The sequence below is a fragment of the Rissa tridactyla genome, chromosome 1 (assembly GCF_028500815.1).
Source record: "Rissa tridactyla isolate bRisTri1 chromosome 1, bRisTri1.patW.cur.20221130, whole genome shotgun sequence".
NCBI lineage: Eukaryota > Metazoa > Chordata > Aves > Charadriiformes > Laridae > Rissa > Rissa tridactyla.
In genome coordinates this window covers 13,502,431-13,520,959 of record NC_071466.1, presented here as the reverse complement: position 1 = coordinate 13,520,959, position 18,529 = coordinate 13,502,431, and the positions used below count along the sequence as shown (strand labels likewise).

Below are 18,529 nucleotides of genomic sequence, written 5' to 3'. Positions count from 1 at the left end.
AAAACTGCTTTATATGATTGTAAGGGGCACAGAGAGGCAGGTAGCAAAAAATTTCTACTGCATTGTGTAAAGAGCACACTGTGCTGCCAGAAACACGTAAGAAATAAAGTCTTTGAGACAAAAGTTAATTAGTAATTTAGCTGCAACTTAAACAGAGTTACTAATAATTTTCAGCCTGAAACAGTGAAAATTAAATAATCCAAGATCAACGAGCACTCAAGAGATTTAATAATATGCCTTCAAAATGCAATCAATATGTTTCAAACTTCTCCCTCAATATTTCGATTGCATTTTTTAAAGAGGAAGAAATAAGGCAGAAAGTTACTTCTGTTTGCATGAAAGAAGTTCAAATTTCACTCTCAGCTACATATGCTAACATGCCAACTCCCACAGTAGCAATTTTTGATGATAGTGAGCCAAGGTATTACATACCCTTCCCTGCTCGTACTGATCACTGCACATCGACTGCTCGGCTGGTTAACTCCTTGATGCTTTATTTTTCCTTAAATGTTTCTGTGTCCCCTTACAAATCATACATCCCTGATGTCCAGTCCTTGAGCAAAGCAACATTTTCTGGGAATGATGTCCCTTGCCATTGTTCCTTCCTTGCAACAAGAAGTCTAAACTTAGGTTTAATACTGAGATCAGCAGAAAAAGCTCATTTTCTATGAGAAAGGTAAAAGACCTTTCCCATTACCTGTATTTAAATATACTTTTAAAAACAGATACAGTGGAAGGGAACAGACTGACAGCCTTAGGGAGTGAAACCCCTTATTTACAGAAAAATAAATGGTATGGTAATAGGTAGTAAATATATATATGTAAAATGTAAAGTCCCCCTAATCTGCCCGTAACTCCTTTGGAGAGTGGAGCCTGTCCTCCCAACGACACGTATCAGCCTTAGGCCTCTCTCTTCTAAGACTGTCACCAGGGCTGGCAATTAGCACTTGTTGGGATCGCCGCCTCGTGACGGGGGACGACTGTCTGCTGAGAGTCTGGTAGGGACCATCCCCATCCTGCAAAGCCACCACCGCGCCATCTGTCAGTCACCGGCGAGGGGGTGCGGGGCGAGGACCCGCAGCTCATTACCGGTGTACTCAGCCATCCAGTTCCCACTCGCTACACTTTCCAAAATAGCATTTATAACGCCGAAAGGCTGCACACATGGCTGTGAATCTGCCTTTCCACCCGGTGAGAGCGCCGCCGCCGGGGACCTCAGCCTCTCCACTCCACCGCTCTGGGAGAACTTCAGAGCTTCTGCAGCAAACAAAAAGCCGATTCTGCCAATTCTCCTACTACAGACTTTCGGCAACAAATAGCTTTTGCCCTACTTAGAGGCTGATCCCCTCTACTTCTCTTCTGCTCCAGTGCAACTAGCCAAGCTCTCGGCAAGAGCACAGGTTAACAAAGAAAATCCCTTTTCAGGATTTCTGCTGACTCCACAGATGAAATAATCAATGATGCCAGGCAGTACAGGCTGTAGTGCGCAGAAACAGAGACACATTTATTTAAATGCTGGTCAAAAATACCAACAAAATGCATTTTTGAGGGGTAATGTTCTTAATGCATAGAAAATACTAGCAAGATTCAGGATGCACTTGTTTTCTGAACAGAACACGACCCAACTTTTTTAAAAAAAAGACACTTCCCCCAAGCTTCTAGCAGCGATCTACAGAAAAAGGGTCGTGGGTGGAGGAAAAGTTTACAAATAAAAACAATAATAAAATCTCTGAAAACCACAGTGCTATAAACAGTCAAGCAACAATGATGCAAAACCTACTTAAACCAAGAGACTGCTCGAGAAGCGAAGCCGTCCTCCTGTCTTACCAATACACCGTCTCACTGTTTGTCAGGTTACTGCCGGAGTCCTGACTGACGCGGTGGTGTGGCAGTAAATACGTGCATGCATTTGTTTGTTTTTGTAAGCCCAAACTTGTGGCAAATCCGTTCCATAACAGAAAAGTTGTGCTGAAAATATTTGCTGACAGCTAATTGAAAATAGTAATGGCTATAACACGAAATGTCAGCTAATTAACAGAAATTAACACAGAAGGCCTGAAGTTAGTCAATTCTACCCTGTCTAAAACTTTACGTCCCCAGAGAGGAAAATGTTATGTACCAGTGAAGCCTTTTTCTCTGGGTGACACTCAAAACTTTTCAAAATGACAGGCTCCAGCTCCGCTCGAAAAGCTCCGAGTGCCAGACGCGGGAGCTGAAGTGTGAGTTAAAGCTCTCTCTTTGCAGGCATGTAAATTAATTAATTAAGCCGCCCTCACACCAGCGATGTGATTATTTCCCTAAGTGTAAATCCGCACCCTGGCTGACCCCTCTTTTCTGCTCCATCAGCCTGACCCCAGCCTGGCTTTTCAGGTTCCAGCTATAAACAGGGTAAAAGAACTGCAGAAATTTCCTCTGCCCCTACAGAAAAAAAAAAACAACAACAAAATAAAACACAAACAAACCAACCACAACAACACATTAATACAAAATACCAAATTGTAGCCAGTTCAAAATTGTTCCCAGACGACCTGGCACAGTGGAGACACAAAACACAAGGCAGTGGGGTGACCCCGGGAGGTCGTTCAGCACACCGCTCTGGAAATACCATTTCCATCAGGACACTGTATCACACCAGCCCTTAGGGGCCCCTCTAACCAACGCAATTTTGATTCAAACATTACCACAGTTGTCAGCAAAATCCTTAAACAGCTGGAAATTACAGGGAAAAGTAACCGGGGAGGGGAGGGATGTTGGGACGCTTGTAGGACAAAGATGCAAAAGCTAATTCACAGCTGGTATCTCTGGAAACGTGAAAGGCAGATGTGCAAGGCACAGGAGGGCTTGCCAGGAGAGAAGATGTAATTCAGGACCAGTGAGGTCCTTCTGTTTAGAAACCTGCACACGACATGGTGGGAAAAAAAACCCATAACAAAACAATAAACCAAAAACAACAGAGAAGAAAGGTGATATAGATGAATGACCAAGAAGATAGTGTAAATATATGCTTGTCAAGATGTGGCATCAAAAACCCAACAAGTGGTGAATCTCACAGTAAGAAAAGGTGAGGACCAGGATTAAGCTTTCCCGGAGGAGATGAGGAATGGTCAGCACGTGTGTTCCTAAAGGCTGAACACCTTCTCCAGTCTTTGTGCTGAGTCTGGTATCCAGACATCAGTGGGTGCAGACATGCTGCTTCTTGCCCATGTGCAACCTGAGATGGGCTTGCTATCCCCTATCCCATAGTTAGATATTGCTGCTCATGCTGTGTCAACACAGCCTAAACAGAGGATACGACCTCCCAAAGCTGGGATACGGCCATGAAAGCAGCTGTATTTTGACTCTCTGACCAACCATACAATGGCTGGTCCATCCACTGAGGGTGGAATATCATAAAAGGAATGTGATGACATGTTTAATGCGGTCCAACGGCATCAGAGAGCAAGAATAACATGAATTTTATATATGACTTTCATGGTGAAATCCTAAGCATCGCTGTGTTTTCCCAGGACCTACAGACAGTTCCATTATAGTTTTCTTCATAAAATGAGCAATTTCTGCCTGGAATCTGCATTTACCCACTGACTTTAATGTTTATGACTTTACTGAACCATGTCAGACGATACACATCTAGGTATTGGTTGCCTAGAAATTTCTTTGCTAGAGTAACAACATTCACACATCCCTTACAATGCTTCTTTCAGATGGACGGATCAGGACAAGACCTCCTAAAATTCCTTCTAGTTACATCAGACATGTATTTTTGGAGAAAAACACACAAAAATATCTCCTTCTGCAGAGTATAGCAAATTCAGTATAAGAACAGAACTTCCAAAATCCAAGTAAGGCAACTTCCATTTCTTCTGCAGGATGTACTTCAGTAGCTTTGGTCTATAGATATTAACACTACCTTTCCTTCAGGACTTCAGGAGAGATAGTCTTTCATGTTCGTGTTTACGTTCAAGTGCTACAAAGAGAATTCCCTAGCAGTGGACCCTCTCACTGAAAACCAAGGTGAATGCTAACTGTTAACATACAACAGCTGGAATGTTAGATATGAAAATTTCTTCTGTTTATGACCATGGAGAAGGCACGGAGGAGACGTCTGTTGAGAAAGTATTGGCTAAAACACAGTGTCAGTCTAGCAGACCTCAATGCCCGTGACAAAAATAATTTTGTCTTGAGATACTCACTATGAATTGTACTGTGACACTTAACTGAAGAAGGTTTAAGCTCTTGAATTTTTTCAGAATATGAATGCAACTGTGAGGACCACCCTCCTGAATTAAAAGTACAATATTGAGTCTCATTAGCAAAAGCTCATGACTTCCAAGATAATTATTAACTCAGCTGGAGAGAGTAGCTAGCAGGGATCTTACTTCAACAAGTATAACAAGACAATCAGCAGGTGTTTAATGTGGGTTATCAAGCCTTGAGAAGAATGAGAACCTTCTTCCACACCATTCCGTGGCAGGATGAAGTACTCAGCCTACCCAATTTTTAAGTTAAGAGGGACTGCCACATTACTGTCATTAGCATTGAAAAATGCTGAAGATGACATATTTGCTTGTTTATTTTCATCCGTGTGATAACTGCTTAATGCAAAAAGAACGAGCTGAGATGCCCGCGTCTCATCTGAGGAGTGCGCATAATGAGGCTTTCAGGTAAAAGTCTCTCCCTTCCCCCAACTAGAAATGCCAATTTTGCTTCAGAAAACTTTAGAAAAGAGAATCTGGTTGAGTTACTGGAGACAGGAAAATGATCAAAGGGAGCCTGAGAGCTGAGGCATACCCCCGCTGTTAGTGACTAATGGGTTTGTTTCTTGTGCCAATGCGCAAACGAGCTGCAATACCTATTGTAAGAGTCTCTGGAATTCAGCCCAAGTAAGAGAAATAAAAGATTATAAAGGAGAGCTTGTTGAGGGATGAATGGAACTTTAAAGTCAAATACACTGAATTACTATCTCTGCCTACTTCAGAGAGAGACTAAATTCGCGGCTAAATTCTTACAAGGAAATATTTTTCTGGAATGCGTGATATTACTGAACTACATGTCAGATTATTGCTACAAAGTGAAGGCAGCATAGCTCAAAGATATACAGAACAGGAGTGAAAAAAAAGGTATAGAAGTTGGGTTTTTTTAGTTCAACACAAATACTGAGTTAGCTGTAGGGAACTAGATGCCTTCTTGTTCTAATCCTTTATTTGGCAACTGTGGAAAAGGAGTGGGCAGCTGCTTATTTCACTTATCCTAATAGAATGTAGTGCTGTCCCAAAAGACAAATTACTTTAACAATTCTTGTAGGAAAGAGTGCCAATCATATCAATATGATCCATCTTTCCTTATTTCCTTTACAATGTGCTAATCTGGGAACTCTTGTTTTCAATCATAGAAAAAGTAATACATTCACTCTGGCCAGCTATGAGAAATAAATAATTTAGAGTATATTTTAAATACAGATTATTACTGACACAAACACTCTAGGTGGCTGATTAGGAAAGTCAATGGCTTCCAGCCACATTCAAGCTAGAAAATGATGCATAATGGTCTGTTATACCATTTGAGAATTAACGATGACATCAGGTAATTTCAACGCTGGATTGCCAAAAGACAGGAAGGAAGGAAGGAAGGTTTTTTCATTTGAAGTTAAATGCTCCCTGCAGTAACTGCAAACCTAAATATTAGAAAATCGTACTGAAGAAAGTCTTAGAGGGTTCAAATCTTAACTTTCATCAGGCGCAGAGTACTGAGACCAGTAGACAGTAATCAAATGGCAGAATGAAATATCAGAATGCGTGATTTAAAGGTCCAGAAATACTACTACGACTACTACGATGACGACGACTACTACTACGACTGCTACTGCTACAACTACTACATTTATTCTGTGTCATGCTTTGTTCTATGAGCTTTTCGAAAATTAAAACAGTAAACAAGAGTCATAAACTCTGAAAAGAAACTTATGATTTGTATTTTAGGTTCAGTAGCAATACAAGGAAGGACCTGCACAGCTCTTGACAGTAACTGTCTAAAAGAAAAATAGTAATTTTCCATGGGCATTGCTTTTAAAGTTCATTACAGTTTGGAGATCTTGGCAACCTTTGTGCATCAGGCTGTATTTATAGTGTTCTTCAATCAATACATGCTAAGAGAAGCGCAGAACCAACCATTACTCCATTAAATTCTCAGGACAACAGAGCAGCCTGTTCTGTGTTAAAAGAAACTCCTTTAGGCAATCTCAGAAAATATCTTCCCCTTCTTTTCACTAAGGAAAAAGAAAACTATAGTGCTTGGGAATGTCAAGCTCATATAATCTTGCTTTTGACAAACTCTAGATAAAACTTTGCCCAGAAGTGACTCTAAGCCGATCACTTTCTAGAAGTCCAAATGTGCCTCCTGTTTCCATTGGTGGAGTTAAATACAGAAAATCTTCACCTCTACTGCCTAACAGCAGCGTGCAATCACTTCTGATTCAGCAGAAATCATCTGGTAAGAAAAAGCATTGCTCCGCTAGGGCTTTTCCTGACCTTCTTGGCGATGACACCATCATCAGAAGTGGTGCTTGAAACTGCATGTGTTATATCCCGCATTGAACAGTTTGAAATGTTTGTAACTTGGAAAATTTGGAAAAAAAAAATTGGAAAAAAAAATTGTAAAATTGGAGAGGATCACAGTAGGAACATCGACCTCAGTCTCCAAATAACAACTGCAAAGGTCTGTTGAGTACATCAAGTTGTTCTTTTCTTTGTTCATGAGGCTACAATAATGCATCTGGCTACCCCAGCATATAATGAAGAAAAATTTGCAAAGCAGAAGCATACACTCCAAATAGTCCTCTGATAGTATCTGGACCCAAGGACATTTACCCACCTTCAGACTGACACCTTACAAACGAGATAAAGACTGAGATGAGATTGCTTAAAAATAATGTTTATAGGCATATGGAACCTCTTTTGGAACAACCTATTACTAAACAGAAGTATAACTACCCTCACAGCCTCCAAATGAGAAAGAAGATAAAAGTTGTGTATTGATCTTCACAGTAAACTTTGAAGAAAGTGTTAAGCTCCTGCTGATAGTGAAGATTACAATCAGAGAGTTTTGTGGACAGAAAATGAGTAGTCGTCAAATCTGAGAATATTTCACTTCAAGCAGCTTTAAATAACACAAAGCTTGCAAATTAAGATATTTATGCAGCTTAATGTTAGTAGTAATCTCTATGTCAACTCTAAGTCCATTCATACCTGAATATCTACTTCAGCAATTTGTGAATACCGCTTTTCTTGTGATAAGAAACACGTGTGATCAAATATTGTTAAGTTCCCCTCTACCAGATCTACCTCTACAGATAATGCTCTTCTCCAAAAATCTTATCTCAGCACTCGTGAAATACAGTAGCTCTCAGTTTTTGTGCTTCAAAAGAGGTGCGCGTCAACTTCTAAGCTGACCGCACTGCCCTTTTCTCAAATACTCAATTACCCTACATTTTCTATCCTCAAAAGTCATTTGATTGTGATCTTCACCTTAAGCAGGAACCAAACACCTTGTTCAATGTTTCCTCAATATTATGGAGATTTTTACACATCCCCAATGTTTCCTTTTTCATACCAGACCAGTCAATATGTGTAATTATGTGAGAAAAACATTCTGACTATTAATAAACCCACAGCATTTTATCCATGCTTCCAAGATATTTTTCTCATATCAATAACTTATTTCGTGTTATAACTACCAGCAGAAAAGCTAAGCTCAAAAATATATGCTGATATATTGCCAAAATTTAATCAAGCTATAGTACTAGTCACTGTGGAGTTAATTAATCAAGCAGCAAAACGATATGTACTTTACATCCTTGCTTGGGTGTGCAGCTGTATCAGTTTGTAAGTATACGTCCCCAGATATTCAAACTGATGGGAAATTAAGGTACAGGAACTCTTTGAGCAGAAACTGTCAAATTCAGGTGATTTCCTGTGTGTGGCAACAGCCCTCTGTCTCTTTTGCAGTAAGTCGGCAGCACTGCCTCACGCTGACGTGCTACGTGCTCTTGAACCTACCCTAAGAAAAGACACAGTGTGAAGGCGGTGGCTCGGCATGCCCTTAGAAATACTGTGGCATGCAGATTCTGTTATGACACAGCCATAACTTCAACTAAAACTTCCAGTCTTCAAAGGAAGTATCGTCTTCCCTCCTAAACCATAATATTAAAACTCACTTCTGCACAATTTTTGTCACCCCGCCAGCCAACGTTGGATGAAACACCCTTAGGCGAGGTTCTGTGATGGTCAGTCTTGAAACAACATTGTTATTACTTAGGAGGTAACACATTTATTTGGCCACCAAGGAGATGAAAGATAGACACTGCAATTCCTTAAAGTTATTTACTTTATAGGCACACTGCATCCAAATTCGACGCCACTATATGAAGTGGAACCAAGTGTTTTCAAAAGAAAGATAACACTTTCTCTCTCTCTTTCTTTTTTTTTTTTTTAATTGGTCTAACAAGCAGCACTTGTGCTAACGGAGGATGACACCACCTTGTCTCTGGCAGAAAGGCAGATTAAGATGCATCCGGCCCCATCTCCAGCTCCTCCTCCAGCCATTTGTTCTTCCCCCGTCATCAGTTTGCAGCCACCTTCACCCATCAATAAACTGTTTGTGCATCTGTGCTACAAAGAGAGCTACTGAAATAACCACGGTCTAAAATGAATTGCTGAAAGGAAACAAAATCCCCCAAAAGGCAGACGGTTACCACGTGATGGCGGTGAGAGAGCGAAACAAGGAGAGGCACGCCAGACCCCCAAGCCAGAGTGGGGGAAATTCCTTAAGATCTTTTGGCCACTGAAGGAAAATGCATTCTGCAACTACAATTTTGGTGATGAATTCCGCACTATTCCTACAGATAGTAACTTACTCTCCACACTCCTCCCTAAAAAAAATCCCTACTATAGAATTATTTCGCAATAAGCCTTTGATCAGTACCAAAATAGACAAAGTCAGAAGCAGTGATCTTAAGGCAAAAGACTTTGTGTCCCATCAGCAATTATTGAAAATATCCAATTTCCATCTTACACTATTTTTCCACAATATGCAAGAAATAATGAATGCTCTCCATCCACACATACATGTAAAACGTTTCAATGACAGTTTTATAGCTGATAGCCTGATGAGTAGCCTCTCCCATTTAAATGCAATTTAGTTTTTTCAGGGAAAAAAATGAACCTGCTACAGTTTTATGTTCAAAATAAAGCTTACCAGTTAAAAATCTGATTAATAAAAAATTGATCTCTTAGCTAGGTAGAAAGTATGTAAAATCAGACCTTTAAGGGGTACAGGTTGTTCCCAATTTTTGATCCTGTAAAGGTATTTTAAATTTGCAAAAAGCAAAAATGTAAATTTTAGGCCTCAGAAATTCATCTGGCTTTAGTGAACAGTCACTCAGGAAGATTGCTGTGACTGTTTTCATTAATCTAAAAGAAAAAATGAAGATGTAATTTTTTTTGTGACATTCAAGTTATTTGATAGAAGTTTCTTAGGTTAGCAATGAGGTGCAAAGTAAAATTTTAATCGACTTAGAGGACAATATGATAGCAATTACTCATGCATGTTTGAATAAAGTAGTCTTTGTAGTGAGATCAGGACTACATCCTAAAATATCATATAAAGTAGTATAAAAATGCTCAGAAAATCAGTTTGAAAAATAAGTGAAATAAGGTAAAGGAGATAAGCATGAATAAGGAGGTTGGTTGTTGGGGCTCTTCCCAAGGCAGGTTTTTTTTAATGACAGTATCATCCTGTTTTTGTCAGACCAGGTTAAAGTAAATCGCATCAATAATTGCTTTGATTTTAGCAATAAAAAATTCTACTTGACTTCTTGATGCCGACTTCACAACTTTCTGTGACAAATTAATTTTAGACAGATAATAAGCATTAACTGGGCCGTATTTAATCACAGTTTCATCTAATAGGCAACACAGACAAGCCTTATTATCTCAATCTCCACTTGTCTTCAATTCTACGTGTCCTATAAATATCTACTATCCAGTTTACATTGACATGGGGTCAATTTTACAAGCTGTTTGAGAATCGGCATGGGATTATACACAGGGAAAAAATGCAGATTCTGATTTTGAAGAAAAACTCAGAGTCTTGGACTACTTTTTTACTTTTTCCAAATTCAGTTTCCAGCTTTGAAAACTCAGCCTGGAAAATGGGCTGGGGTATTATGTCCAGCACAAAAGATGTGGAATCAAAATTCAGATAACTGTTAAGGTGATAAAGGATGAGAGCCATCAGCCCCTTCCCTGATGGGTGCGTGAGGACTCTGTGTTTCATCAGACATAGTAAAAACCTTGTTTTTTTTCAGCAGACAAGACTGACACAGCTAAGCGTGTGTTTACGGACCAGTTCACCGTAACCTCATTTTTCATGTAGTCAGTTTAGTCCCCTCTTCAGCCTTGATGAACCTCTACAAACCTCCACCAACACCTGAATAGCCTCAGCATCCCCAACCACACCATGGACGGCAGGTACTCAGGGAAAGTCTAAAGACAAGTGTTTCCCTGCTGAACTGAGCTGAATTGACAACTGCCGAACCGAGCTCATCTTGCCTGAGCAGCCTAAGAATTACAGGGATATTCTTGGCGGAGAAGAACCTGGCCAGCTGTGAAATCTGACTTGGAAATCAATGGGAATTTTTCTATTGGCTTTGGTGAGAACAGGGTTGCACCTAGAGCTCAACAACCTCATGTAGGTAGTTTTTATTTCTCATTCAGCTTTTGGCCAGCCCTGGGCTCCAGCTGCATAACAAGTACCTGAAAGCTGAAAGCCTTTGACTAAAGGGTAGAGAAGATGCGCACCGCCGCAGCACCACCACCATTCTATGCCGTATAACTGACTGGGAAGATTCTTACCTTAATACCCGGGCAAATGTAGGGGTTTTCTGTTTGCTTTAAAGAAACAACAATTTCATAACCAATTCTTTTCTTTAACATGATTTTTTTTTCCTATTGGTTCAATCTGTTACACATACAGCCAGTGATCCTGCGAACAGCGATGTATATGAATAATTTTCAGAATGTGTCAAGACCACAGTGCTGACACAAATAAGTAGGTGTGAGTATAGGAACAAGGTCATTTGGGGGTAACGATGCAACAGGAAACGCTGCCCCAAAGTTTTAACATTCCAAATGTGTTGCAAAAAAAAAAAAAAAAATCCAAAAAAATCCTGGCCCTGAAAAGTTAATTTCCTTCAGTAACCCTCAGAACACATTACAAATGTTCAGGTTATTAATATTAATTAATCAATTAATACTATTATAATTAATTAATTACACAGTGCCTGGAGTCCTGGAAAGGGATCTTTATGCGCCTGAATAATAAGAAGATGACATTCTACTCCTGCAGTGCAGGAGGAATTTTAAAAGACTGCAACTTTTAGAATATTCTTAGCACTTTCATTCTTCTGCAGAATTAGTCTTTAACATGCATTTGGTTTTTGCAGCCACAGGATGGCATTCACTGCTGTGCGAAGGGTCAGTGAAATGTAAGTAGAGCCTAGGAAATGCACCTTCCATCTGGGGAAAGGAAATATTTAATCAAAAATGATTAATATAAACTTACTGCTTTCTACTGATGACAACCATTTATTCAAGAATGTAGTAACAAAATCTCACCATGTACAGCCCTTAAGGTTCATGTTCTTACTGCATGGACACCACGGCCCTCAATAGATACTTATCTTGCCTGACTTCAGCAAGCTGGGACCTTCTGAAAATACAGAGCAGCAATTCCAACTTGGGACACCAGCAACTGCATAAAGCACTTCAGTTTCACTTCCATAGTTTATAGAGCCAGAGTAACTCTTTAATGGATTTATATAGGCTCATAATTTACTGTTTATTTTCCCATTAGGGCAGTATATGGAGTAGGTGTTGACACACGGCATACCAACGGGAGGACAGTTGGACTGAACGAACGGCCAAGGTGACCGATAATTGGATTGCAAATGTCAAAGAGTGCGGTTGAAAAGCCAGGTATATCAACCCGCACATACTTTTCCCAGTTGTGAAATGAAAGTTAAGAGCAGGGACAATCAGCTACAAGTAGTTACGATTTATAGAGTTGGGTTTGAAGTCAGCGGCAAGCAGCATCCAATTAACTTCAGTAGAGATGTCTAACGCCACTGGTGAAACGACTGGATTTAGAGTGATGAGCAAGAATGTCAGATCGAAAGACAACCTAGTAATGCTATTAACCTTTGTGAGATTGCCCCGCTGATAATATGATCTGGGGGACAATAAAACACTGCATGAGACAATATGTCCAATTTGGTAGTGCAGGACTGATATATGAGAGAAGAAGGAGAATTTTCCTGGATTCATTTTATGGGCCTCCAATTAGCCCTCACTAGGTGAAGGGAGAGAAAGGGGGGAAGCAGAAGGAGTCCCTCTAATGAGTAGTTTTGGCTTGTGGCAGAAGAGATTGAAAAAGGAAAGTTTTAGGAGCTGCTCAGCTTTTGAGATTGTTTTAGGGGGTGTTAAAGGGGTCGGGTACCTCTTTGGAAATAGCTGTGAGAAAGCTCCTGATTTATGGGAGCCCTTGAGCAGTACAAGTGCATCCTGTCAGGATCAGTACAGGAGGCGTGATCCCTTGGCACAGGGAGATCGCTAATCCCGATGGTTAGACGCTGGGGTGAGGACCGCAGATGCTCGCTCACGATGTGGAGCCCTGGCCGACACCATGTACAGATGCTGCCACTGCTTCCTTTGAGAAATCGCATACAACATATAAATATGTTTGTTCTCCAAAAGTGCATCCAGTTTTAGAAATGGAGGATTAAGAGCGGGTCTAATCCACGGATTACTGATCTGACAAAATATCTAAATCTTATTTACAGGCTCAGTGAGGCAAAGGCAGTTTGTCAATCAAGTGAAGTTTAAGATGCAATTCCTGTTTTGCTATGTAAGTCTGGTGAATGTGCACCCCATAACCTTTAGAAAATAGAGCACGAACGTATAATTTATTCAGCTACTACTGTTTAGGCATCCAAGGGCTAGTGGAGCGTAATGCACACCCAGAGAAATCAGGGGCAGTTCTCAATTTAGGAAGTCCTGAGGTCGTTCTTGGTCCATGCCGCAGAGTGGAGGAGAGGGAAGAGACACCAAATTAGCCCTGCAAGAACTATACAAGGCACTGAAAATGCAGCCCGCAGCTCCGAGTAGGGTAATTTGCTCTGTCAAGAAGCAGGATAAATGACTGCCTCATGCTGAGCACCATGCGGCAGCAGCAAGGATTTGTTCCGGGAGCTCAGCAGCGCGCTGAAAGTTGGGCGTCCCATCACCGGTGTGATCCATCACCAGGCACCCTCCCAGTGCTGCAGAAAAGCAAAATCTTCCGTATGGTTCAGACTTCTTTTCATTAAAAAAGCCACGGCTTTCAATTGATACTTTCACACTGAGAGTCGGATATTATGAGAATTAAATGCTTCAAGAGAAGACATTTAAAGCAAATATTATTTTACTTTCAAAAATGCTGTTCCCTGGCTGAGGTGCTGCAGCCAAGACTGCGTTTAGGCGGTATCTAGTGGTTTGCAACAAAAATAGTGGAAGATATGTAGCTGTAGATATACTTGGCAAATGCCAATGAAAAAAAAAAGACAAAAATGGGCTTTAGTATTCAATTTAATCCCACAAACATATGGCCAAAGCTACACAGAGAGAGTTTGTGCAGGTCCATTTGAACGACAAGGTTTTGGTGAGGAGTGTCAGTTAATATTTTTATTCCTTCTGCTATACATTATGGTTGTCTTTTGAGACCAAGCTAATGCACTTATCTCATTGACTTCTGCATCTCTCTCGGTCAACAGAGGCCATGCCGTTTTGGCACACTTTGATGTTAGCACATAATAAAGCATCATCTCTGCTTAGGTAAAATACGTAGTTTAAAACTCATGACTTTCTAGAAAATTTTTGGGTGTTTTTTAAACTGTGGTCATGTTTTTTTTAAAGAAAAAAAAATGTGGCAATACAAACCTATGTGTTTAAATTCTCCGTGTTTTTTTTCAATTAAGTCTTGAAAATAGCTGTTTCGCCTTGAAGTTTAAGAACACATTTTTATTCATACAATACCTTAAAATTTATCTGGAAGGATAATGGAAAGAAACAAGATCTACAGGGAAAAACAAATATATTTGAGGCTATGGCAGAAAGTATTAAGCTATTTGTTGGTATCTTGATTAAAGACAACATACTGGTCCTCAGAAAAGTCTAAGCCATAAATTGACAGATTGCTATTAGTAATATTTGTATTTTTACTCTCCCAGGGAATGTGAGAAAAAAAAAAAAAAGCATTATTTTGATTCTGACATTTTTGCTCTCAATTATTCATGTTAATCCTCCGTTTGAATATTTGGAATATTCTTGCCAAAGAAAGTATTACTTTTTGCCAAAACATAAAATGTACTCTAGAACTGCTGTGATAACATTTTCAACGTCTCTGTATCATGAGAGATTAGCAAACAGCAATATTACATTTCAGAATGAGGAGATTAATCTGTTTCCTGACAACTGAAATTTGTTAGGCTGGGAAAAGAAAATTACCGCTTTTGAGGGCAGATTTCACAGCACTTGATGCTTCAGGGCCTTTGTACTTTTCTGTTTAAATCATATCTTCATAAAAAGCGAAAGAATTGTTTGGTCTCTGATTATTATCTAGCTGAAGTCAGATAAGAAAAGCATTAGGATTCTTATGTTCCATGACAATATATTTAGGGAGAAAAAAGGTGTCAAATATGCTTATTAAACTGATTCCCAATCCGATTAGAGGTTCTCTTATCTCCAGGTGTCTAGTAAATACTTTAAATTGTGTCATGTTACAAATTATGCTGAATACTCCAATCTTACTTCAGCACATTTCAGACAATTACGCACTTTTGCCATAAAAAATATTTTTAAAACAAAAAAAAACCCCACAATTTTTTTCAGACTACCATGTTTTGCATGACGTTTTTCTACCCTTTCCAGTACATCTTTTTTGCTCAAGCTGAATGTTGAAGGATTATGTGGCGGAGGGACAGGGTGGCAATCTGGGAATATGAAAAAAGAGATAAGGAGGGAAAATACATAATAATGAAAGACATTACAGGCTATGGTGACACGACCGTAAGGGATGCGATGAAACTCAAAGAAAACGTTGTGTATCCAAAGTATGCTAGGAAGAGGTTCTCATCAAGTGCAGGGACTGGTGGCGGCAGTTCTGGGGAATTCCAGTACATCACCAATACTGGACATTATGAGACCCTGGATAATAAGAGTGCTAACGAGGTGCAGACCAAAAAAACCACCACCACTACCACCAAAAGAAAAAAAAAAAAAACCAACTGGAGGAAAAAGCACTGACAAAACCCAGTGATGGTGTGACTCCAGATGTGACTCCAGACTGACAGTATGACTCAAGGGAGTAGAGCTCAAGAATAAGGATCTCCATGATGGAGAAAAGATAGCTGTTAGGAAAGACAGGAAAATCTAACAGAACTTGCAAAAGGAAAGAGTTGTCCCAGTTTTTCTCTGTGGAGCGGCTGCCTGTAAATCGAAGGGCTCACAACTGAAGATGATCTGGGGGAGGGACTGCTTAAGCTGCGGGTATCCTCCAAGAGAGGCCATCTCCAGTCAGACTCCATGGACATTGCGACAGCCTGTGATCAAAGACTATGTCTCAAACCAACCCAGAGTCCACTCAAGTCAAAGGAATTGGAGAATTAGTGCTGGCATCCCTATATGACTTATTGCAAGGTGGTTGGATTTGGTGTGTACAAATGGTGGCAGCAAGTGAAGTCGCTGTGAAAATATACCAGAATTAACATTTTTAAAGATAACAAGCATGAATTCCAAACAGATGAGTACAGATCACCCCAGGAGAAAGGAGAAATGGATGAAAAACTTGTTTAAGGGCATGTTTCTAAATGATGGATTAATTAAAAGACATACTAGGATTTCCTGTGCCCAGAAAGGTTTTTGTTACAGATGCGATGTATTCCTAACTGAGGAAGAAGACGCCCCCCTGCCTTAAATGCAATGCTCAGCTCAGTCTCGTCCAGGAAGGCAGGAAACGGAGACCTTCACAAAATGTGCGTGTGCACGCACGTGTGTGTGCTCACACACTTACAGACATAAATTAACAGTCTGGCAGCTGATGGGTATTGCAAATGCTACAGAAAACATGATATAGCACTAAAGCAGACATGCTTCAGATAACACAAAGGCTCTGTACATCTAAAAGAGATTCAAATCATATGAAAGATTTCCTGCTGCTTCTGCAGAAGATTAAAACATTGGTACATTCATAAAACAAATGTGAAGATTTAGCAAAGCGGCGTGCCCTTCACAATGACTCTTTGTCTCACCAAGCACGGAGCCTGGCAAAAGAGACACCCTGAAAGGGTATATCCGACCAATTTGGGCCTGGTAGGTGGGCTCCAGCCCACAAAAAAAGAGTTACAGATCTTAAGAAATGTACAATGAAGAAAAAACCTGTTAACCCTGAGCTAATCTGTGAGCTAATCCCTCAGCGACAAAGCAACATTAGACCAAACTCCTAAATCCTGACAGAAAAGAAAACCTTGGTATAGATTAACCACAGAATTTGCCTACACAAGCTTAGATGAAGAAAGATTGATAAAACGAAAAGGAAGGCCATTAATATATCCCTCTCTGTTTCAACAGCATTTAACACATGGGTGCAGACCTAATTTTCAAACCACACAATAATGTTTGGTGTTTTAATAATACTTTTCCATCCCATTTGCATTGATCTAATACTCTGCCACCTCGTAGTTCTGCAAACAGAGCAGAAGAAACAGGTGTTGGGTATATTTTAAATTGCTTTTCTCTAATGTGTTCACTCACCCATTTCCAGACATATCTGGGGAAACGTAGCCCTGGGCGCTGATGTCTGATTCTCTTGTCCTGGGTATTATCAGGGATAACTTCAAGAAAATCAATGCTACTGAAGCCGGACTAAGGACACCACTGAGGGTAAGCAAAGGAACTCAACTAGCCCCCAGGATAATAAATAAGACTTTCCCCTCTCCGCAGTGACATCACATATGTCTTAACATAATGCTAGTTAACCAAAAGGTCACTTTCTTGCACTACTTGACTTCACAACTGCATGATGCTAACTTCAGGGAGATTTTAATTAGGTCCAGAGAGTCAAGGAAACGCTGATACATCTCTAGGCTCCCAGGAGGTGCTCAGGACTTTGCAGGGTGGCAGCCCGTAGGCTGGATTTGCTTCCTGGCACAGTTCCACCTTCTCTGGTATGCCTTTAAAGGAGGTGGAGAATGCTTGATAAGACAGCACGCGAAGCCTTTACGCTGCCTATCTCCTTCTGTGCTTGCATGCGATGAGGTGCTTAAAGCCAAGACCTGCTGCTAGATTGCTGAGGGTCCACAAGGAAAATCCTAAAAGAGGTATTTGATGCCCTGGACAAAAAAGCTGACAGTGCTGTGCTTTGCGGATTTTAATTTCTTCATTTCATGACCCAACAGTTCAGGTCAGTGATTCATGAAATCTGTAAAACAAGCTCCCTCCCCTCTGCAAACTCCAGATACATGCAAATCATTCCTTAACTAAGGTAAAGCCCTAGGCAATCAGAAATGTGATTTTTCTCACGAGACACAACAACTGCATGGACAGCAGCAGTGTGTGAACCAAAGAGCCAGCCCTGGACAACTCTGATCTTGCCACGCTCTTCAAAATACGACCATGACTTAGTACTTGCAAAATCATCTGTACCTTTACACTGCGTCAACTTTTCATCTAAAGGACTAATAGGTTGTTAAACCTGGATTGTAATATCAATTGTTCCCTGCCCATTTCTAGCAGACTCACTGTCCGGTGAAACATGATTTTGTGGAAAATATACTTGGGGCAGTATTCCACTGTAGATGGTGAATCTGTCATCATATATATACCGATGAACTGGGAAAATCAAATCTCTTCCATGAGCTAAGGAGTGACTAAATAACAAATGAGATGTGCTTTTTTTTATTTTAATACCCAAATAAATTAACACAAGCTTACAATACATCTATAAAAGGTCTATAAACAATTTGATTCATTTCTATAGTTGTCAAACATTCACAACAAAACCCCAAAGTTTTGCATATTGAGTTACAAAGATTTTTGATTTAGGAAGGTCATAAAACAGAAAAGAGGACTGCTTTTCTTCATTACTATTGGTACCCTGAATCAATAGAATGGATTAACCAAGCAAGTGTGAGATTTTTAATGCTCGACTAAGATCCTGCCATGTAACTTCCACACAGTATCAGATTAGCTGGATGGCTTAAGCGCTCTCCAAGACAGGCCAGAATCCGATACTTGGATATAGATGACGCACTAATTGAGCTGTCAGTAGTGTGTTTATCCTTGACATCATCCTGGTGTTAGCATGTGCAAAACATTTTTAAGAGAAAAAAATCTAATCTTGAGAGAGTTAAAAGGATTATACGAATAGTACCTAAAAAGATAAA

General features: G+C 40.1%; 1 protein-coding gene across 3 annotated transcripts in view; it reads right to left on the bottom strand.

Moving 5' to 3' along the window:
- FAT3 (FAT atypical cadherin 3) overlaps positions 1-18,529 on the bottom strand; it is a 357,170-nt gene that overhangs the window by 113,215 nt on the left and 225,426 nt on the right. The gene's annotated exons all lie outside the window — the stretch shown is intronic.